Genomic DNA, 22543 nt, shown 5'->3' on the forward strand with positions numbered 1-22543 from the left:
TAACACTAATTAATGTATATGCACCGAACAGAGAAGCGGAAAAAAGGTTATATTTTATCTCTCTTGGTTTGCTCTGCAATAGGAATTGTGTTCTCGTGGATGATTTTAATGTATAGGGGAGATAGTTTTAGACAGGATTCAGCCCGGAAGGGTTTGTTAAAAATGATTGAGGATGGGGGTTTGGTGGATGTGTGGAGGGTTAGTATTGCTGCATTCTTCGAAGAAAATAGTCCAATCCCGGGTTGCTTTTAACTCACTTTATTTGTTATAAAGTAGGCATGTTTCGGTATGGTAACTATGAAGCTTAAGGGAGGGAATTGTATCTAACGCGTGGAGAGGAAAATACCGTTATCTACTTCAAGCCCCCGGGCTTAGGCCCGGTGGCTCTCTGCCGTCTACCTATTGATCTCTGGGCTCCTAGCTTCGAATCACCCGCTAGGGGACGTCAAGTGGGCGTGTCCTATGTAGTGGGCGTGGCCGGGGTGACGTAATGGCTTCGGCTTCTTCACCTAACTAAAGGTGATGCCTTCTGTGGAGGGAGCAGCCTTCAATAAGGTCTTGCTCCCCTTGTGGCTATGTATAGTATCTACGGCTTATATGTTTGGTCCTGCTTCCTAGTGGTTATGTGAGGGTAATGCAGCTTCTTAAAATACTTAACATTAGAAATGCTGCCAAGAGGGAATTTTCTAGGAGGCAGATAGTGAACGGGATGCTAAAGCAAAGTAGGATCGATTTATGTTTAGCACGGCAGGACATCGCTGATGCTTTGAGCAGTGTACAGTATAAATTCACCGGTTATAGTGAACATGCAGCAATAATCTTTCAGATGGGTGACAGAAGTAGAGGGACAGGGGGGGGAGTTTGGTGTTTGAATACAAGTGTGTTGGAGGAGAGCGAGTATACTGAGATGATGAGAGGGTGTGTTAAGGAGCAAATGAAGTGGAGGGGTATGATGCAGACGTGTGTGAATGGTGGGAATGTGTAAAGATGAAGGTGAAAATGTTGAGCATAAAATATTGTAAAAAGCGGAGTCAAGTAAAGAGGAGGACGGAATGTGTATTGAGAGAGCGAATGGCTGAGGAATTGAGGAGGTTAGATGACGATGTGAATAGGGACTTAGCTGACTACATAGGCATTAAAGGGGAATTAGAATCTTATGAAAGGGAGAGATGTAAAGGGGCGATAGTTAGGAGTCGGGCGCAGCATGCGGTGGATGGGGAGAAATGTATGTCTTTCTTTTTGGGGCTGGAAAAACAGAAAACAGGGTAGAACATAAATAGCTCCGATAGAGGATGAGAGAGGGGAAGTGGTAAATGATTTTGTGGGTGTGTTGGAGAGAGTGCAGGGGTTTTACAGTGATTTATTTAGCAAAGGCTATGTAGATAAGGATAGTGTGGACAAGATATTAGGGATGGTTGAGCATGTGTTATCGGATAGTGATAGGGAAGTATATGAGTGTGAGTTAGTAGAGTCGGAGGTGATGGCGGCCATCAGCAGCCTGTCCAATAACAAGAGTCCTGGCTCTGATGGATTGCCGGCAGAGTTTTACAAGTGCTTTAGTGAGTTGTTATGTCCAATTTTATGAAAGGTATATTGGGAAATGGAAAGGTTAGGGACGGTTAGTAAGTCGATGTCGACGGGGTTAATAGCGGTACTGTACAAGAATAGTCGTAAATTGCAGTTAGGGAATTACAGAGGGTTGAGTCTGTTGAACACTGACTATAAGGTACTGGCCAAAACTTTAGCTAATCGGATTAAGTCGGTAGTAGGGACCATAGTTTCATCAACGCAAGCTTACAGTATTCCAAGGAGAGATATAGCGGACACGATAGGGTCAGTTAGGGATGTAGTGAGGCATATGAAAGAAGATGGAGGTGTAGTTTTGAGTGTCGATTTTAACAAAGCTTTTGATAGGGTAGAACATGAGTTTATGTTTAGGGCGCTAGAGAGATTTGGTTTTGGGGATAGGTTAGTGAAGTGGATTTGATTATTGTATAGCAGTGAAAAGAGTAGGGTTAAGTGTAACGGGGTATTGACGGATAGTTTTAGATTAGACAGGTCAGTTAGGCAGGGTTGTCCGTTATCTGCATTATTGTACAGTATAACGGCTGAACCATTAGTTCATGTTCTTGAGGGAGTCAAAGCCAAAGTTCCTTCCCCCCAATTCATTCTCAACTTTGGCTGAGATAACCCCCAATACGAGTCTCGTTGTAGAAATACCAGAGACGAGAGTCCGACGTGTTATGCGCCATCACACCAACAGCAGAATGGTTATCCAAATAACAAGGAAGTGTACAACACTTGCGTTACAGTCCTGGAGCTCTATATCTAAATAATATCATATAATACATAGATATCTATATCATATAACATATTGTGTGCGCCTCCAGACGATATTATGAATCACAAACGACTTTGTCGGGTTCTGCGACGTCTCTGGTTCTTCCACATTCACATCAACCTGAAGTTGACTGAACCGCTCGCTGCCTGCTGCCTGCTGCCGGCTGCCGGGCGATGGTGCCTCGCGGCAACTGGCGGGATGTCGCAGTTCATGTACTTCAGCGAGTCAAACCAAAGTTCCTTTCCCCCAATTCCTTCTCAACCATGGCTCAGATAACCCCCACGACAGTCTCGTTGTGGAAATACAAGACACGTCAAAGAACCGACAAGAAACACTTGCGTTACAGTGTGTGTATTCACACACACACACATGTGGCGCTCGCACGGTCGAGTCTCATTGGCGGGCCAACGTCTCTGGGCGGGCCAGGCAGAGTAAGGGGAGGAGCTGAGATTCCTGATGACGTCATGAACACAGACATTCCAAATCAGCGCGCTTGAGCCTCCGTTTTTTCAAAGGCGAGCAGAACAGCTAGTGCTAGTTTTACACCAAACGCAAGTTTTAGCCACTGGGGGACCATAGGCAGGCTAGGGGAACTCATATTTATGTTAGAAAACCTCACAAAGTGAGATTTTCATGTCATGGGACCTTTAAAGAATTTTTGATTGAGAATTTAAGCAACATACAGACACTGACAACGTCTCTCCAAACTCTATTTGTGAAACATGTGGACAGTGTAGTGACGCTGCTAGCAGGGAGCAGCAGAGAGCTGCAATGACGGCGGTCCACTGTAGACCATCCCAGGTTTTGCAACGCTACGTTTCTTCAAAACATCACGCAAACGATGACGCCCAAGCAGTGTAATGCAATGCGTTCAAATATGGAACTCTGAGTCTGGAATAACATATTCATTCATTCATTTCTATCATTCATTATGGATCTAATCATTGTTTCTGTACAAGTCCCGTCTCTGGTCAAGGTAGAACTCTCACTCCTTACGTGCTCCTCCTGTATAAAAGCTAATATGGTCCCGACAAAAATTCCTTACCGCCATACCACCCTGAAACACCCCCGATCTCGTCAGATCTCGGTAGCTAAGCAGGGTCGGGCTTGGTTAGTACTTGGATGGGAGATCTCCTCGGAAGACTAGGTGCTGTAAGTAGTGAGGGGTGACGCCAAAAAAAGAAAAAAGTACGCCCGATCGCGTTTGGTCTGATACCGTTCAGGTGTGCGAAGAGTAAGACTGCACAGAGCAGTGTAGTGTTTTTGGATCGTTTGTGCTTGAGAAGGTACTTTCTTTTTTTTTTTCTCTATACATCTCCCAGATCTCCCATTGTTTTGGCGAGGATTATCCCGTGGACGGACAAAATGGCAACGGAAAAGGCTTGAATGGAGTAGATCACAGAAAGAAAGACCAGAGGGGAGAAGAGGCTGGAGATAAAGAAAATACATATGCTAAAGAACTGACAGTGAGTGTGGAACTGATCGGTGAAGACACAGTAACGATGATGGAAGTGATGAAAGCTACGAAGGAGCTGATGGCTTGCCGGAAAATTGGACTGAAAAAATATGAATTAACAATGGGACATCTCAGTGGGAAAAAGAAATTGATAGACGGTTTCAAAATAAGAGGGATTAGTGTAATTGCGAAAGAGCTCACTAATGACGAAACGGTGGTTTCGTTTTTGGAGCTGCCGGCATACACCTCGGACAGGGACATTATCGGGAAACTACAAGGGTGGGGGGTCTCAGCTGTATCACCTATTAAAAGGAGAATGTGGGCCGGTACCAAAATAGCAGACGGGACCAGGTTTCTTAAAGTTAAATTTAATGATTTAGTGATCCACGATAAACAGGAGAAGGTGTGAAGGATGTGTATCCAACCGGGGCATATTCTGAGGGATTGCCCAGATTTCAGATGCCACAGGTGCCATAAACAGGGGCACTACGCAAGAGAGTGCAGAACAGAAGAGGAACAGAGGCAACAAGGAAGGGAAGGCGGGAGCCAGGAGATGGATGTCGGCGAGGAGGAGGAGCGACCGAGAGGAGAGGGAGGAGAAGGAGGAAGCGGAAATGAGGCGAATGGAGCGGAAGAGAGTAGCGTGGGAGTCGGCGGGGAAGGAGAGCAGATGGATGAGGATGAGGAGCAGGAAGGAATGGGAGAGGACGAGACGGCAGCGGAAGAGACAAGGGAGACGGGAGGAGAGAAGGAAAGGGAGAAGATCGGCAGCAGCGTGGACAGTGCGGCGAGAGGGACGGACGAGCGAAAGGAGGCGCGGCGGAGGGAGCTAAAGGAGGGGAGAAGAACAGGGAAAAGAGTGGAATGACTGTGGGGGGACATGAAGAGGGAAGTGAGGGGACAAGGGAGATTACGGGGGAGAGGCACTTAGGGTGGAAGTGGGCGACTTCGGACATAACAGACAGTGATGGGGAAAACTTGGAGGAGGTGGCTGCAAATAGGAAAAGACCACTGGGGAGGAAGCAGAGACAAGGTAAGGGGAAGAAAAGTGCAAATGATAACATAACATGTGGAATCTTTTCTCATTTATACTTTTAATGATCAAGATATCTTCTTTTAATGCTAATGGGCTAAGGGACAGGAGGCAGCAAATCTTGATGGTGTGTGAGGCAGAAATAATATGTTTACAAGAGACACATTGGGATGTGGAGGTTATGAGGGTGGTTCAGAGAGAATGGATGGGGGAGATGTATGTGAATAATGGTGGTGTTAAATCAAGAGGGGTAGCAATTTTAGTGAAAAGGGGAGCGGTTGAGAATGCGACAAAGTGTGTGGATGATGGTGATGGGTGGGTGATAGGAATTACTTTTGAGCACTTTGGTAAAAGATGTCGATTTTCTTTGAGGGATTGGGAGGAATGTGTGGTCAGAACTGTATGGTGGTGGGGGACTTTAACGTGTGGTGTGGGAGGTTGGATGCGAGTGTGTGTTTCAAGAATCTCTCGTCAAGAGGTGTGTTGAAAGAGGTTATGAGAGTGAAAGGTTTAATAGATGTGTGGAGAGAAAGGAATCCAGAGGGGAGGGTTTTTTCAAGGAGGCAAGCGGTGAGAGGGGTGTTAAAACAGAGTAGGATAGATTTAGTCTTGAGCACAAAGGGCATAGCAGGTAGGATAGAGAGAGTTGATTATAGGGTTACTGCACTCAACGATCACATGGTGTTAGGGTTTAACTTAGGTCAGGGGTTTGAGAGGAGAGGGGAGGGGCGTGTGGTGTATGAATGGTGAGTTGCTGAGAGAAGAAAAGTACAAAAAGAAAGAGAGAATGTATATTGAGGAGGAAGAATGAGAGAATGTATGAGGAGGACATTGGGAGGTGGCAGAGGTGTAGCCATGGTTTCAACATTGGGGGGGACAAATGCCTGGGGGCGGGGTCCGCCCCCCCCCGAGGCAAAGATTTTGAACATGCATTAATCTGGTGCACTCTGAGAGCAAAATCTCAATACCTTGCACCTAATTTTGAAGACCTTTTTAGGGATGGATGTTTAAAACACCTTAATACTGGATGTGACCAAGCAGTCAGGGAGTGTGGAAGACTTGAAATTAGGAAAAGGATGACACACATATACTTCAGAGCTCTGTTTTCCTTTACTTTTTAAATTAAATATAACATTTTGTGCTCCACAATATTTCAACCAATCCAGTCCTTTTTTTTCCACATTACATTCATTGATGTTTTGTCTTTTTTACAAAACACACACAAACAAACACCTGCACCACCACAACAAGGACACAAAATCCAGCCAGTTCTTACTTCCATTACATTTTTTATTGCATAACCATCACATTTGCCAATGCTGAGTAAAACCCACCCAGGTGCATCTATCTCATGGACCTAAATAGAAGTCACCCCAAAACTTTTGTTACCCCTCAGAAAATATAGATTTTCTGATATTTTCATCCACTTGTTTAATAAGTACATAGATGAGTTTCACGAGAGAGCGCACTGAGCTAATCTCATGGTGAAACCATTAGCCGTATTGAATGATGCACTGTTAAAGAATTAGACATGTCAAGGACATAACCTAAATGTTTTCTGATTACGGTAGTTATGGATTAATCTATGAATACATACATTAGACAATGTTTTGTAACCTTGAATGAAATTTGACATAATAATTATTATATTGCTATATTAGCAACTGCAACGCTGCTGTGTAGAGTTGTGTGTCAACTGAAGGAGGCGAGAAAAAAAAAGAGATGAAGATGATGACAGCGATTTTAGTATCGATAATGTTGCACATAAGTATCTAATCCGATATTATTTTTTTTAATTTTGATCGATTAAACAGCACAAAGGATATGTCCGGAGTTAACTTCGCCTCGGATCGCGAAACTCTTCCCGGTCTAGGAATAATGTCCCGTGACAACGGACCCTCCATGACAGCGGGCTCCCCCACCCCCACCAGCCGAAACTGGAAGCAGCTGATGCGGCAGTGGAGGCCGAGCACAGGACGGAGGATAAGGCGAGGTTGCCGAGCCGGCATCACACACCGCTTGAAAAGAAACCCTCACAAAACAGCACTACCATCTATTCTCCTATCGAACGTCCGCTCTTTAGAAAACAAAATGGATTATCTCAAGCTGGATTTAACCACACATAGAAACGTAAGAGAATGGAACGCGATCATCCTAACCGAGACGTGGCTTCACAACAACGTTCCGGACAGCGTAATTAAACTGGATGGGTTTACAACATTCCGCGCTGACAGAAACCACGCCAGCACGGGTAAATCTCGAGGAGGTGGTGTGTGCATTTATATCAATAACAACTGGTGTACAAACGCAGCAGTCATTACAAGTCACTGCTCAGAGAACATTGAGTTTTTAACCCTCAACTGCCGTCCATTCTACCTGCCGCGTGAATTCAATACCGTCAACATCACAGCTGTTTACCTTCCCCCCAGCACCAACACAAAGTAGGCACTCTCCATTCTGTACAAGTCTGTGAGTACACTACAAAACACACACCCGGACTCGGTCTGCGTAATCGCTGGCGATTTTAATCAGGCCAAATTGAAAACAGTAATGCCACACTATCACAAGTGTGTGAACTTTGCAACAAGGGGAGAGAACACACTTGACCAGGGCCCCGTTTCCCGATAACGATGGATCTTCGCTCGTACGATCATTCTCCCGATGGATCTTGCGATCCATCGATAATTTCTTTGGAGCGTTTCCCGAAACTCCTCTTAACGTGAACGCGCATTCGCTGCACTCACGACGTCGTAGGATTGTAACTGTCTACTGACACGGTGCTGAAATGGGCTCCGTAGGAGGGGGAGACGCAGGAATGTCGCAGGAAAATTGTGTTAAAAAGGGTTAAAATATATCCCCATCAAGGACAACAGCAGAGTAGCCTACGAAAAAAATAGACTGCAATTATATGAATGCTAAAGACATTAAAACACAATTGATTAGGCTGAAACCGACATATATCAGTCCTAATCCTGAATGCACTGTGCGTTTCACGGCATTTTCCCCCCTGAAATAATTCCATATGACAAACAATTAAAAATAGCTTGTGTGACTGACAACTACATTTATCTTAATGGGCTGATTTCTGAAACATGCTTTGCGCAGCAAAGAGAGCCGACTTAATCTGATTCCGCATAAGGGTTTCCTTGATTGATAATTTGATTGGCTATAAATGCCCCTCCGGAAATAGGGTAAGGTATGTATTGATGAGGAATACAACGAAGCCCACCGTCTGGCCCGGTGCATCGTTGAGTGCACGATCGGGAGGTGGAAGTTGCGCTTTAGATGCCTTCACAGGTCAGGCGGAGGGCTCCAGTTTTCGCCGGCCAAGTCATGCGCCGTGATATGTGTGACGGCTATGTTGCACAACATTGCAGCTAAGGCTGGGGTGGCATTGCTTGAACCGGAGGACGCTGAGGACGATGACGACGAGGAAGATCGGTGTGAGGACGGCCTCCCTCATAACTACGCGGCTGGTTTTCATGCGCGTCGAAGAGTGATTAAGACTTTTTTTTAACCCCCTCCACCCTCCCACATGTCACTAAACATTCCCGTCAACGTGACCAATCCCCACCATATCCCAGCCTTTTGCCTGCTCCTTTGCTTGGTTTTTATAATTTATTCTATTTCTTTATTTTTAATTTATTTTATTTTTTTAAATTTTATTTTATTTTTTACATTATTTTATGCTACGTTTTATGAGTAGCCTATGTCAGTCTGCACAAATCCCCCCACTTTCTCTCACACATTTTGAGTGCCCTGCCTGCGCAAACATTTTCCCGTTTTATTTTGCCCATTTTAACATCTTTGTTAATAAATTAATTCATAATCTTTATTAATTACCAAACTAAGAACATAAAGGCGCAATGCGTTTTAATAAAACGCATCCAATAGACGGAATGTCCGATGGTGTCGCCACTGAGGCTATAGCTGACGATGCTCTTAGCGTCCTACGAGTACCTACGAGCACCCCTGGAGTACTCGTTAGCTACGAGCGTTTTCAAGACGTTCGTTCCCCACGATGCTTTCGGGAAACGCGGTGAAAACTCTACGATGCCCTTTCGACGCACTTCACGATCCACTTAGGCTAACGACGCTTTCGGGAAACGGGGCCCAGGTCTACATCAACATCAGACAGGCCTTCAGAGCTGTTCCCCACCCCCACCTGGGTTCATCAGACCATCTCTCTGTTATGCTAATCCCAGCCTACAGACCTCTGTTGACGAGAAGCAAGCCAACTGTGAAACAGATCAGGGCCTGGCCAGAGGGCTCCACAGCAGCTCTACAGGACTGTTTTGAATGCACAGACTGGTCGGTTTTCAGGCAGGCGGCCACCACCAACCAGGACGTCAACCTCACCGAATACACAGACTCTGTAACTGGATACATAACAAAATGCATGGAAGATGTAACCGTCACCAAGGACATTACAGTGAGAGCAAACGAAAAACCCTGGTTCACCAGGGAGGTACGTGAGCTCCTGAGGGCACGCAACATTGCTTTCAAGTCTGGGGACAAGGAGGCCCTCAAGTCTGCCAGGGCCAACTTGCACCGGGGCGTGAGAGCAGCCAAGCGTGCATATGGACAAAAAATAAACTCATACTTCACTGACACAAAGGACCCAAGACGCCTGTGGCAAGGCATCCAGTCAGTCATAGACTACAAACCATCCCCCCCACCGTGTGAGGACAACACAGACTTCCTCAACTCACTCAACACCTTCTTCAGCCGGTTTGAAGAAAATAACACCACAACACCCAAAAAAAAAAACGTAAGCCCTGACAGCACAACACTTCAACTAGACCCAGCGGACGTGAGGACGACCCTACTCAAGGTGAACCCCAGGAAAGCTGCAGGTCCTGACAACATACCCGGGCGTGTGCTCAGAGACTGTGCAGACTCACTCACCGACGTCCTCACAGACATCTACAACACCTCTCTGAACCAAGCCATCATACCAGCAAGTTTCAAAGCTACCACCATCGTACCACTACCCAAGAAGTCACCGGTATCATCACTGAACGATTACAGACCCATAGCACTCACCCCCATCATGATGAAGTGCTTTGAGAGACTGGTAAAGGCCCACCTAACATCCACCCTCCCCACTACTCTGGATCCATACCAATTTGCCTACCGCCCCAAGCGCTCCACTGATGACGCCATAGCAACAGCACTCCACCTCTGCCTGGCTCATCTGGAGAACAAAAACAGTCACGCACGGATGTTGTTCATAGACTTCAGCTCTGCGTTCAACACCGTCATCCCCCAACATCTTGTGGACAAGCTGAGTAAAATAGGCATCAGCACTTCACTGTGCAACTGGCTGCTGGACTTTCTTACTAACAGACCGCAGACAGTCAGAGTCGGAAACAACTCCTCAGCGACCACCATCATAAACACGGGGGTGCCGCAAGGATGTGTGCTATCCCCCCTGCTGTTCACGCTGATGACCCACGACTGCTGTGCCAAATTTGAAACGAATCACATCATCAAATTTGCAGATGACACAACAGTGGTGGGCCTCATCAAAGACAATGATGACTCAGCATACAGAGAGGAGGTACAGCTACTCATCAACTGGTGTGAGAGGAACAATCTGCTTCTCAACGTCAACAAAACAAAAGAAATTACTGTAGACTTCAGGAAGGAACAACCAACACACATCCCACTCATCATCAACGGCAGTGCAGTAGAGTCTGTGAAAAGCACAAAGTTCCTGGGAGTGCACATCACGAATGACCTCTCATGGACTACCAACACCACCGCGCTGGTCAAGAAGGCGCAGACACGACTCTACTTCCTGAGAAGGATGAGAAGAGCTGACCTCCCCACTTCTGCCCTCACCACCTTCTTCAGAGGTGCTATTGAGAGCATCCTGACCAGCAACGTCTCTGTCTGGCATGGCAGCTGTCTAGCTGCAGACAAGAAGGCACTGCAGAGGGTGGTGAGGACAGCAGAAAAGATCATCAGGTCACCCCTACCAGCCATTCAGAAACTGTACACTTCACACTGTTCCAAGCGGGCAATGAACATCATCAAAGACACAACTCATCCAGCACACAGTCTGTTCTCCCTTCTACCATCAGGGAAGCGGTACCGCAGCCTGCGGTCCCGCACAAGCAGACTGAGTAACAGCTTCTTTCCACAAGCCATCAGACTCATCAACACACTGAAGAAAACCACATGAACTTCACCATGTCACTGGCACTTTACTGTTGCACTTTACTTTACTGTTGCACCTTGTGACCACTGATTGTACTTCTGCTGCTATGTGTGTGTGTGTGTGTGTGTGTGTGTGTGTGTGTGTGTGTGTGTGTGTGTGTGTGTGTGTGTGTGTGTGTGTGTGTGTGTGTGTGTGTGTGTGTGTGTGTGTGTGTGTTTATTGTCAATGTCTTATTTAAATGTTTTTTTTAACTACACATTGGAGTCTGGCCAAACGCAATTTCAAACTTCTGTGCTAACCCTGTTACATAGATTTTTGACAATAAAGTACACTTGAACTTGAACTTGAACTTGATTAGTATCTCAGTATAATTGTCACAGCCGTTTTAACGAGTCTATTGATTTTCTATTCACTCTTATGTCTGACTTGTTTGTTGTTTACGGAAATAGAAATTGTGAAATGAAAGCTAAATTTTGAATAGTTTATTTAGCATATTATTAATACTATTTACGGCTGCTTTGTTTTCTGATACCTGCTGTAGGGGTCTGTGGGCGGGCTTTACGCACTGCTCAGGTACTTAGGCCAGGTGTGTGTTTGGTTCGGATGAATAAACTAAGTGTCAAGGGAAAAGAGGCGGTGGGTTAAAAAAGTCTTTCGACCGCTTATATAAGTTCACTCGTTGCTTTCAATGATTTATTCGTTTGCCAGTAAGTTTTCCTTTATTTAGAAGAAAGTTTTGTTCTTTTTTGGAGCTGTAAAATAAATACAATCATTTTTTGAAATCGCGAATGCTTGGAATTGTTTGGAAGCGCGTCGAGCTACCTCGCCTTCTGTACCCACGGCTAAACGAAGAACAGCCGAGACAATAATCTTTTTTGACAACCCTGCACTATATACATGTGTGTTAACAGGATTCTGCATGAATGTCATGATTCGGTCTTAACCTTTCATATTTACTCCTCTCTTAGGCGACTCACCTATATGCCACGACTAGATTGACAAACTCTCCCTGTGCTTTCATCCTCCAAACTTTCTGTCTCTCCCGCTGGCTCACTAGCTCTACTCTGAACACAACAGAGGAAACATGGAAGGAATAATATCACAGATATCAGCAAACTATTTACCAGTAGACTACTGAAACACACCATAAACATCAGTGCCACTGCCAAGAGGATTCTGCTCTAATGTCACAATTCGGTTAAACCATTAATATTTACGGTATTATCCAAAGTAACTTACAAATTTCATTGAACATAGGAAAAGCCAAGGCTCTATTAGTTTCCAGAACTCCTCTCTTAGGCTACTCACCTCTATGTCACTACCAGATTGACACACACTGCTTTCATCCTTTCATCCACCAAGGTGGACATGCCACAGGGAAGAAATATTATCAGATAACAAGTACTGTTCCTTTCTCAGATAGTCAACAAACCACTTTTGATCTGAATGACAATAATTCTATGGCTAGTTTTTTGTAGTCTATTAACTCTACTGTACTGTAATGCTACAACTGATAGGCTAACACTTCTCATTTTCTCACCCCTCTTTAGTTACTTTGCTTATTTTCTGAGACGAGGCAAAACATTGCCGAATGTCTCTGCAACCCTCTTGCTTCCTCTTGCTCATGACGACTGTGAAATAACACAAGCAGCACTAACATCATGAGAGACAAGTTAAAACTTCACGCAGGCTTGTTGTTACAATGTACAACATTGATAGTTCCTAAAATGAAGTGCTGAGAATGGTTGCGCACTTCGTAGGCCTACAGTGCATGTGAAAGATTTACCCATGGTGACATACACAAGTGCGTGTGTGCGACACAGCCAATTTTGAGGCAGGCCTGGCTAACATGAGATCCTACTATCATCCTTACCTCCCTTCTCCTACTCCCAATCATTTGCTCTTCTCTTTCGCTCTCCAAACCTCCAAGCCTAGTTACCCTAAAGAGGATGGTGAATTCACTTAAACCAGCAAAGGTTGCTAATGCATATTTGTTACAGCTTGCCAACACCTTTACTGTCACTGGCATTTGTTAATTTATGAATCAGGCCTCTCTCTCTGTCTCTCTCGCTCTCTCTCTCACACTAAGCAGCACCAAATACAATCTTGACGATTTTTGTAGTGCTGTGTGTAGTGTAGCCACACGTTTGCCCCATTCTGAACTTGAACACGCAGTTAATTTCCTTTCCTAGCTCCTCTTGTTTATGTTGGTAGCTTAGCCATGTCATGTCACGTTGTCAACATTGGATACATGGAGCAGAACATAGTGGGTCATATGTCCGATACTTTTTGGAAACGTTTTCTTCATAAAAGGTGCCATTGTATACATTTTATTCCTTAGTATTAGCTACATGGGTATGCCGTCTTTCAGAACCTTTCATTAACTGCACTAAAGAGAGAAAAACTAGTGCATCCTTATTCTGAAAATGCACTTCCGAATGCATCTCTGTCCCCAGCACATTTAAAACCAAACTGCCCATGCATATAGATCTAATGGGGAACATTTCGGAACATTGAGACGTCGGCATAATGAGGCCGGGGCCAACGTCATCTAGCTGGCTTATTACATAGGTAACACATAGCTAATGATGCTGCTCGCTAGAGAAGCGACAACAACCCACGAAATTTGAGAGACACTATCAAAAGCTTCATAACTTACGTGTGCTTTCGATCGTAACACGCCACTCATTTGCTGTTGTTGATGTTTTTGATTCCGTGGTCATGTAAAAAAGACGGTTGATGACCAATGCAATCGAGTGACAAGTCACCGTCACCGAGCCGCACGTGCGGGGACGAATCAAATCATGGATCTATCCCATTGGCTAGCTAGCCCGAACAGCCATATTCTCATTGGCTGTAAGAGCTGTAGATGGAATCGGATTGAGTTATTAGGGTGTGCAGCGCGCACTTTGTGCAGAGATGCGTTCAGGGAACGGAGTGTACTTCAGGGAAAACCTAAGTGCTCTACCCATAGAAATATTGAATTGCTATATCCCTATTCCCAGCGATTTATTGGGGGGGACATTTTGGGCATATCTGAACATTGGGGGGGACTTGTACCCCCCAATGTATATGGCCGCTACGCCTATGGGAGGTGTTGGGAGAGTTTGAAAGAAGAGATAAAGGAATTGAATATAGGTTATAGTAGAGGCAGGAATATGATACAGAGAGAGAGAGAGGTTAAAGGAAGATTTAGCTAGAGAGGCAAAGAGAGCGGATGAGGTGGTAGGTTATGATTTGGGGAAGTATATGAGAATTAAAGATGAACTGAAGGAGATAGAACAGAGGAGGTGTATGGGAGCAATAGTCAGAAGTAGGGCTAGATATGTGATTGAGGGAGATAAATGCACATGGTTCTTTTTAGGGTTAGAAAAGATGAAGCAGAAGAAGAATTATTTAGAAAAGGTGGAAGAAAAGGAAGGAGAGATGATTACAGATTTTGTAGGGATTGCTGAAAGAGTAGAAGATTTTTATAAGGAATTATTTAGGAAAGAAGAAGTTGATGAGGAGAGTAAGAGTCAGGTGTTGGATAGTGTGAAATCTAGGGTGAGCGATGATGATAGGGAGATGTGTGACAGAGGAATAGGGACGGGAGAAATAAATGAAGCTATAGGAGGGTTAGGCAGAAATAAGAGTCCAGGGATAGATGGGTTAATTGGAGAATTTTACGTTGAGTTTAGAGAGGATTTAGTGCCAGTGCTAGATAGATTATTTAGATGGACGAGATGGGCGAGATGCCGCTTAGCATGTCGATAGGGTTAGTTACTATGATATATAAGAAAGGGAGTAGGGATAGACTACAGAATTATAGGCCACTTAGTATGCTGAATAGTGATTATAAAGTTTTAGTAAGGGTGTTAGCCAATAGGGTCAAACAAGTAATAGGGAAGGTGGTGGGAAGCACACAGGCATATAGCATACCAGGTAGGGACATAGCAGACACAATAAGCAGTATCAGGGACATAATAGAATATATGAAGAGAGATAAAGGGGGGATAGTTGTAAGTTTAGATTTGAATAAAGCATTTGATAGGGTTGATCATGATTATTTAAAGAGAGTATTAGGAAAACTTGGTTTTGGGCACAGGTTGGTAGGATGGGTAAAGAGAATGTATGACAGGGCAGTGAGTTGTGTTAAAATTAATGGGATAGTCAGACACATTTAGATTAGAAAGGTCGGTTAGGCAAGGCTGTCCGCTATCGGCTCTGCTGTACTCCTTGTCGGCAGAGCCGCTAGCGGCGCTACTAATGCAAAATGATAAGATTAGGGGTATAGAGTTACCAGAGGGGCGGGTTAGTTTATTATATCAGTATGTGTAGTTGCAATTTTTGTTAACGGCTTATCTAATTTACTTCAACTAGCTATGAGCAATAGAAATCGGGGAGTCCGGAAAAAGTAATGACAAAGACTTTATTGTTACCCACAAAATAGGTACAACAGAGCCGAGCATGTGATTTTGCAAAAGACACACTGACTGGGGCTCCGATCCCAGTCCCTCTTATCCACCTCAACCGAGCTGTCATGCATGTTATACGACCGTCCTGGTATATGTTCAAAATGGCCTTACACGGTATGGAAAGTTAGCCTTACATTCCCTTACGTATGTGCTCATCTCCTGTAGTTAATGTAAATAATGGGAGGATGTCCGTAGCCTGGGCCCCAAAGTCTTTGGCGCCTTATTAGGCCATTGCTCTGGGTCCAGAGGTGGTTTCTCTACTTTTCCACCATTAATGTTCATGCCTGATGTATATAGGCCTGATAATACTCATAATTAATATAAAAGTAATGGTTAATTCCTCCCACATATCCCCCCTTGTTGGGGCCAATAAGGTTCCAACAAATTACTTGAATTATTGCTAAGCCCTTGCCAAATTGACACCACATCTGGTCATCAGTAAAAACCTCAGAGATTTGACAGGGATTTCAACCTGCAATATTTTCAGGGATTTCAACCTGATTGTAGGCCAAAAAGATTTACCAAATGCAGTGTATTATTAACATTCTAATCCCTACAAGTTGTACATATGTAATCATAAAACCTTTCTAATCATAATAGCACAATATTCCATATTCATCATGCAACTATATAAATGTGTATCTAGAACACCCAAATAATAATCATAAAAAGCATAATAATCAATAATCATTCAGCATGCATTGAAAATTGGCATTTCAAAAATATGTGACATCATATTATACATTTAAAAAATGTGTGACCCAATATTATACTAAAAAGTGGACACAATAATATACATTTAAAGAAATACGTGACATAATAATATGCGTCATAATAATACACTCAAAAACTGATGTTTCATCATAATATAGTTTTTAGAAATGTGAGATTGTCTGCATGCTTGCACGGATTTGAATGGCGCAGGTGATCTTCATGTATTGGTGCGCAGGATACAAGTGGGGGGTTTTGGACATTGTCATAGATGTTGCTCCTGTTGGCTGAAATCAAGCCTTGTAGATCACGAGGCCGGCTCACATCGAGAGGTTACTAGCACATCGTGTGAGCCTCCACCTGGCGTTTTGATATATCACAGTCCGCTCTCCTCTTCAGATTCGCTCTGAAGCTCTTTCCCATAGAGCCTCCATTCCCAATAATTTGACTCATCTATGCCAGTTACCCTAAGGGTCATCTCCCTGGAGAGCCTAGATGCTGTCATAGATCACTTTCAGCATCATTGTGTGGCTGCCGCTCCTGACTCGGCTCAAAATGGATCTGGTCCTGGGGCAGCTGGTCAGCCCCAGGTGTGTCTGCGTCTGGCTCCTCCTCCTCACGCTCATCCCTGGGTTGAGCGGCTTTTGTGCAGTGGTTGAGATGATACCATGTGGCACTTCCTTCCACCTGGATGGCTGTTGGTGTTGCGTTTGTGACTTTGTATGGCCCTTCTCTCCTGGGCTCGTTCCACTTTCTCCTGAACACCCTTAGGTACACTTGGTCACCTGGCTCCACCCCCCTTGGTGGCTCCTTCTTCAACTCTGGAACTCTGTCTTTCTTTCGCTGGGATTACAAACTTATGTACAGCAGTTAGTTGTTCAAAAGCATATTTTCCTTAATTTTATTACTCTAATGGAAGTCCCTTTTGGGACCCTTGAATGTTTAAGTGAAGGCATGGGTCGACCCTAAGCATTTCATTCGGGGTTAGATGCGTCATTCTGTTAGTTTTCATGCGATAACTCATTAGTGTCAGTCGTAGTGCATTAGTCCTTTAATTTAGTACTCTAATTTAATTTAGTTAATCTTTGTTTTATGCGTCCCATTCCTCTCTCCACCATACCTTGTGGTTTGACGATTGTAGACACGGACTAGTCTTTATTTGACATGCAGATGTTGAATCACTTGTTTGAGTGTTTTCTGAATAAACGCTGCCCTATCACCTGAGCTAATTAGTGACGGAATTCCAAACCTTGGCATGACTTCTCTAGTCAGAAACGTGATTACTGTAGCCGCACTTTGGTCTTTTGATGGGACTGCTTCTACCCATCTGTTGAACACTGTTTTTTCAAATATTTAGCACACATTTAGCTGGATGTCAATCATTGTTTGCAAGTATGGTGAAGAAAAACTTTTTTTTCTAATTCTCCTCAATACCTCCCCCCTTGCGCAATGGTCAGAACCATGCGCATTAAATGATAAGTAAATCTAAGAACGCCGTTGGTGCAACCAACGTCGAAAAGTCTAACCGTAAGTAACCATCAACAAACTGAAACCAATCTTTTGGGAAGGGAAATCAAAACCAGTATGTCCAAATCCAAAGCCCAATATGGGTGGGTTTACCATCAGCCGCCTGAAACCACGCTGTTCCAAAGTCATGCACTAAACCGAAAAAACGTACATGCGTTAGTGGGCTTCTATACCACAAAGGTAAAATAAAATAAAATAAAACGCGACATGCCCTGTTCCAAGACCACCTCTGCTGCCAGAGCTGACATATCTGACTCCTGTTCCCCCTCCACCTTTCATCAGCCGGCTCTTCCTATGATGGTTGCAGTTCGTCACTTCATGTTCCAGTGAGCCAGTGCTCACAGTGACTCTGCCAAGTAATCGTGACTGTGCCTGTTTTAGGTTGTCCCGGGCTTCAAGGTGGGATCTTACCCGTCGTTGGCTAACCAGCCTTCCATACTGGCTTATTGCAGGATGCCGTACCTGGGATACGATTAATCCCCACCTATGTGTGGTGGTATAGATCGCAAAGTGGAGGGACGGAGACAGAGTCTTCAGCCGCATCCGCCCTATGCAGCCATGTGTGTGCGTAATGAATACACATCAGGGCGACTGTAAAACAAAAGATAATTTATCAGAGTTAAAATTATTAAAGTGTTATCTAAATGCCATTAGTGGCATTTGAAGGTAAACCCACTACTTCCGAATCCAATTTGACAACATAGCATGTATGACTCCTTCCCAGCAGATGTGGCGTCAATCCACCTATTGTCCTTAACTAGGGAGATGTGAAAGAAAACAAAAATCACAATATTAAAACTTGCATTTTCAATATTGGGCGACTCACTTCTGTCTTAACCGTTACTCAAAATCACAATTCTCTTCATAATCCTACCCAATTGCCTTTCACTATCTATTTAAATTGGACGACCTAACTAAACCTTTTATTCTACCTATTGCTTGCATTTAGTGTTTTCCACATTTTCATTCACTACTATACCAAACCCAAACCCTCTACGTTGTCCTTATCTAGTTTATTCAACACTGAATTGATACATTGTTTCTATTTACTAATTAACCATATTGTTTTATCTGAAGTGTGCTTGTGTATCCCCTTGTGTACTCCATCACTCGGAGTAGGAGAGGATTCTCCCCTACCTCGGCAGCCCCGACACACACACGAGAACAGGCTCACACACACATCCTTTCTTATTTTATTTTGCTTATTTATTTTAAATGACATTTTGTCATTGTGGATAACCTTAATTAGAAATTTGGATAACGTTTTATCATACTTATTTGGTCTAATTTTTAAGTATTGCCGATTGTTTTTTCTAAATTATAAGATCACTTTTAATAAATTGTCTATTACTTAATCATAATCTCTAAGGAAATATTTTATTTGTGTTGTTATCTTGGCACCTAGACCTCGTCAGGTCCAAGCACCAAAATAACATCCACCTATCCACGCAGAGTCCATGGGTTGGGTCCGCTCCTCGTTTGATGAGTCACTTTACCCTGGCGCCATTGAACCCATTGACTCCTGTGGAGTGTAGTGTGCAGACAATTTTTAATGCTAATTGCTCATGTTTTGGAGTCTAGATAATTATTCCTAAATCCTGTGATCACCATGTAACTTACTCAGGGACACATCAACACTCAGCTAGGAGGAGATGGGGATCGAACTAGCAACCTTTCGGTTACAAGACACCCTCTACTTCCTGAGCTAAACCGACCCCCAGCCTCCTCTCCGCTGATTTATTACCTCTGCGTCGGTCCGCGTCCGCCCTTTTTGCTTTCTTTACATTCCTCTCCCTTCTCCAAACACCTTCTCCCTCTGATCCAACCCGTTGTCTCACCAGTGCTCTGTGTACCAAGATGTAATGATCTATACCACATGGTGTTCCGACGCGTTGGAGAGTCTCCAAGAACCACAGAATCACCGATCCCAGTGGTGGTTCTACGTTTTTTCTAAAACAGTGGACATAGGTTACATTCAGGGACCAATTACAGAGTACATCCAAGCACACAAATAATCTATTCAGTACAATGCGAATACAGTCTCTCTCTTACTCTCTCACTCACTCACTCACTCACTCACTCACTCACTCACTCACTCACTCACTCACTCACTCACTCACATATACAACTTAAAATAAGAATTCTCTGATTGTCATCCTTGGAGCTGTCATAGGTATTAACTGCGTGTGTCCCGAGAATTCTAAAGTTTTGGCGAATTTTCCTGCCATGGGGAGGTGAGAGGCATATTTTGAACCTACGCAAGTGTAAGTGGCTCCAGTGTCAGCCATCATTGGCGTGCCTCTATCATTTATCAGAACCTGCAGTATTGGTTCCTCATCAGCTTGTTTTGTGATTGCTACAAGCTGACCCTCCCCCTGTGGATTCTCTGGGCACCCCTAGTATCCCTGACCCATGAAGGGACCCTGTTGTCCCTGGTTGTAGTTCCCTTGATCTTGCCTTTTAGCAATGGGTACAATGATACTAGTTTGTGCAGCGGTGGCTCAACCTTCAGAGGCAATGGTTGAGCCTTGTTGTTATTAGCTATTATTTCTCCCGCCACTCTCTGTAATGTTCGCCATCTCTCTCCTTCCTCTAAGAACAAAGCTAGTACTAACTTTTCCCTGTCCCTCTTTGCTAAGGCCGTTTTTCCACTTCTGTTATCTATGTAATTCCTTATCACTACCTCCATGTCGCTATACATTATTGGATCAAAAGTCCCTCCCATGGGCCATATAGTGCCTGATCCTTCTGTCCTTTCTTCCCATTTCTCAGAGATCTTTTTCATCTCACCTTTGAGCAATAGACGGTCTCTACTCAAAATCTCTACTATTTATTTTATTTATTTGTTCTGAAATCAACTATTTATTAATACAATTTATTTGAGTTTATTCTAATAGTTAGTTTAAATACTTTATTATCTCTAAGCTACAAATGTGAACTCCTCCCAGTCTCTCGTCTCCCTCCCGAAGATTGGAATGTGGCCCCTGTTATCTATTTTTAGACCTGGCCTGCAGGCTCCTGCTTCTCTGCTCGTCCCCGCTGTTTACTCGTGTGGTGCAGTTAGAGTCAGCGCGATAATGTTTAAGTCAAAGAAGATTTACACATTTATTCAGTACTTCAACAAATTAACTATTCTCTATCCGTCTAATTTATTTATGATTATCAACTACTTCAAACAAATTAACTATTCTCTGTCCGCCTAATTTATTTATGACAGAATCAACAAAAAATAAACCGGGTCGTAAAAATCTCCGAGGTAACTTAATCCTAACACGACTTAAATACAGACAGTAAACCGATTCATACAATTTTAATATTATATTGAAAAATGTCCGAATTGTTTGTAATTAATTACAAAAAAAATGTTGACCGAGTGTAGAAACTGGCCGGATGGATAATCAACCAACCAAAATTTCAAACAAGTACCTATCGCTTCACAGTGCCAAGATCAGAATTATAAATGAACTATTTCAGTTTATCCAAGAGCTGCATCTCAATCGGTCCAGTCGGTCAATCGCTTCACATGGCACTCCAAACAACAAGCCTATTCTTCTAATGGCTGAATACATAAACACTCGACCAGGTCAAAAACAGACAAGAATCTTCTCAAAATACCAACTTAAACAGTACTCCAACCAAGAACCTTATCTATTTAAAAGTGCGAGAAGCCTGTTTTCTCAAAATGCCAAGAACGGAACCAGAAATTCACCCTCAATTGTTGCAGGATTTGCAGTTCAACCGCTCCAAGATTAGAATTGAAAATTAACCACTCGGCATCCCAAGGAAACTCTTCTCAAATAAAATGAATTCATCGACGGCAATGAATTCCAATCCAACCCCAAATGAGATCTCAGAAACCCAACAGTTACGCAATCGTTCGAACTGTGGACCCAACTTGAGCCGAGATCTCAGAAATCCAACAGTTACGCAATAGTTCGAACTGTGGACCCAACTTCAGCCGAGATCTCAGAAATCCAACAGTAACGCAATCGTTCGAACTGTGGACCCAATTTGAGCCGAGATCTCAGAAATCCAACAGTTACGCAATCGTTCGAACTGTGGACCCAATTTGAGCCGAGATCTCAGAAATCCAACAGTTACGCAATCGTTCGAACTGTGGACCCAACTTGAGCCGAGATCTCAGAAATCCAACAGTTACGCAATCGTTCGAACTGTGGACCCAACTTGAACCGAGATCTCAGAAATCCAACAGTTACGCAATCGTTCGAACTGTGGACCCAATTTGAGCCGAGATCTCAGAAATCCAACAGTTACGCAATCGTTCGAACTGTGGACCCAACTTGAGCCGAGATCTCAGAAATCCAACAGTTACGCAATCGTTCGAACTGTTGACCCAACTTGAGCCGAGATCTCAGAAATCCAACAGTTACGCAATCGTTCGAACTGTGGACCCAATTTGAGCCGAGATCTCAGAAATCCAACAGTTACGCAATCGTTCGAACTGTGGACCCAATTTGAGCCGAGATCTCAGAAATCCAACAGTTACGTAATCGTTCGAACTGTGGACCCAACTTGAGCCGAGATCTCAGAAATCCAACAGGTGCGCAATCTTTCGACCTGCGGACCCACCTTTCTATTGGAACTTTCTCACTAATTTCGTTCCTCTAGAATACAGCCACAGGACTTTATAGTATATATTTAACCAAAACACCAAATAACAACAACTCGTATCAAAATAGGGAGCCACAAAGCGTCTTGGTCATTTAGAACCACAGAACGCGATATGGCCTATGTGCGTGTGCACGTCAATCTCTCCCGGAGCTCCCGTCTCTCTATCTCTCCTCTTTAACTTAGGTTTGTTTGACTGAAGAGACACTTTACCCGTACACCA

The 22543-nt window shown here is 43.8% G+C and overlaps 1 pseudogene; it reads left to right on the forward strand.

Moving 5' to 3' along the window:
- The first annotated feature begins 3380 nt into the window (after nucleotides 1-3380).
- LOC130383291 (5S ribosomal RNA) lies at nucleotides 3381-3500 on the forward strand (annotated as a pseudogene).
- The last annotated feature ends 19043 nt before the right edge of the window (nucleotides 3501-22543 follow it).

This window comes from Gadus chalcogrammus, chromosome 5 (assembly GCF_026213295.1).
Source record: "Gadus chalcogrammus isolate NIFS_2021 chromosome 5, NIFS_Gcha_1.0, whole genome shotgun sequence".
Lineage (NCBI taxonomy): Eukaryota > Metazoa > Chordata > Actinopteri > Gadiformes > Gadidae > Gadus > Gadus chalcogrammus.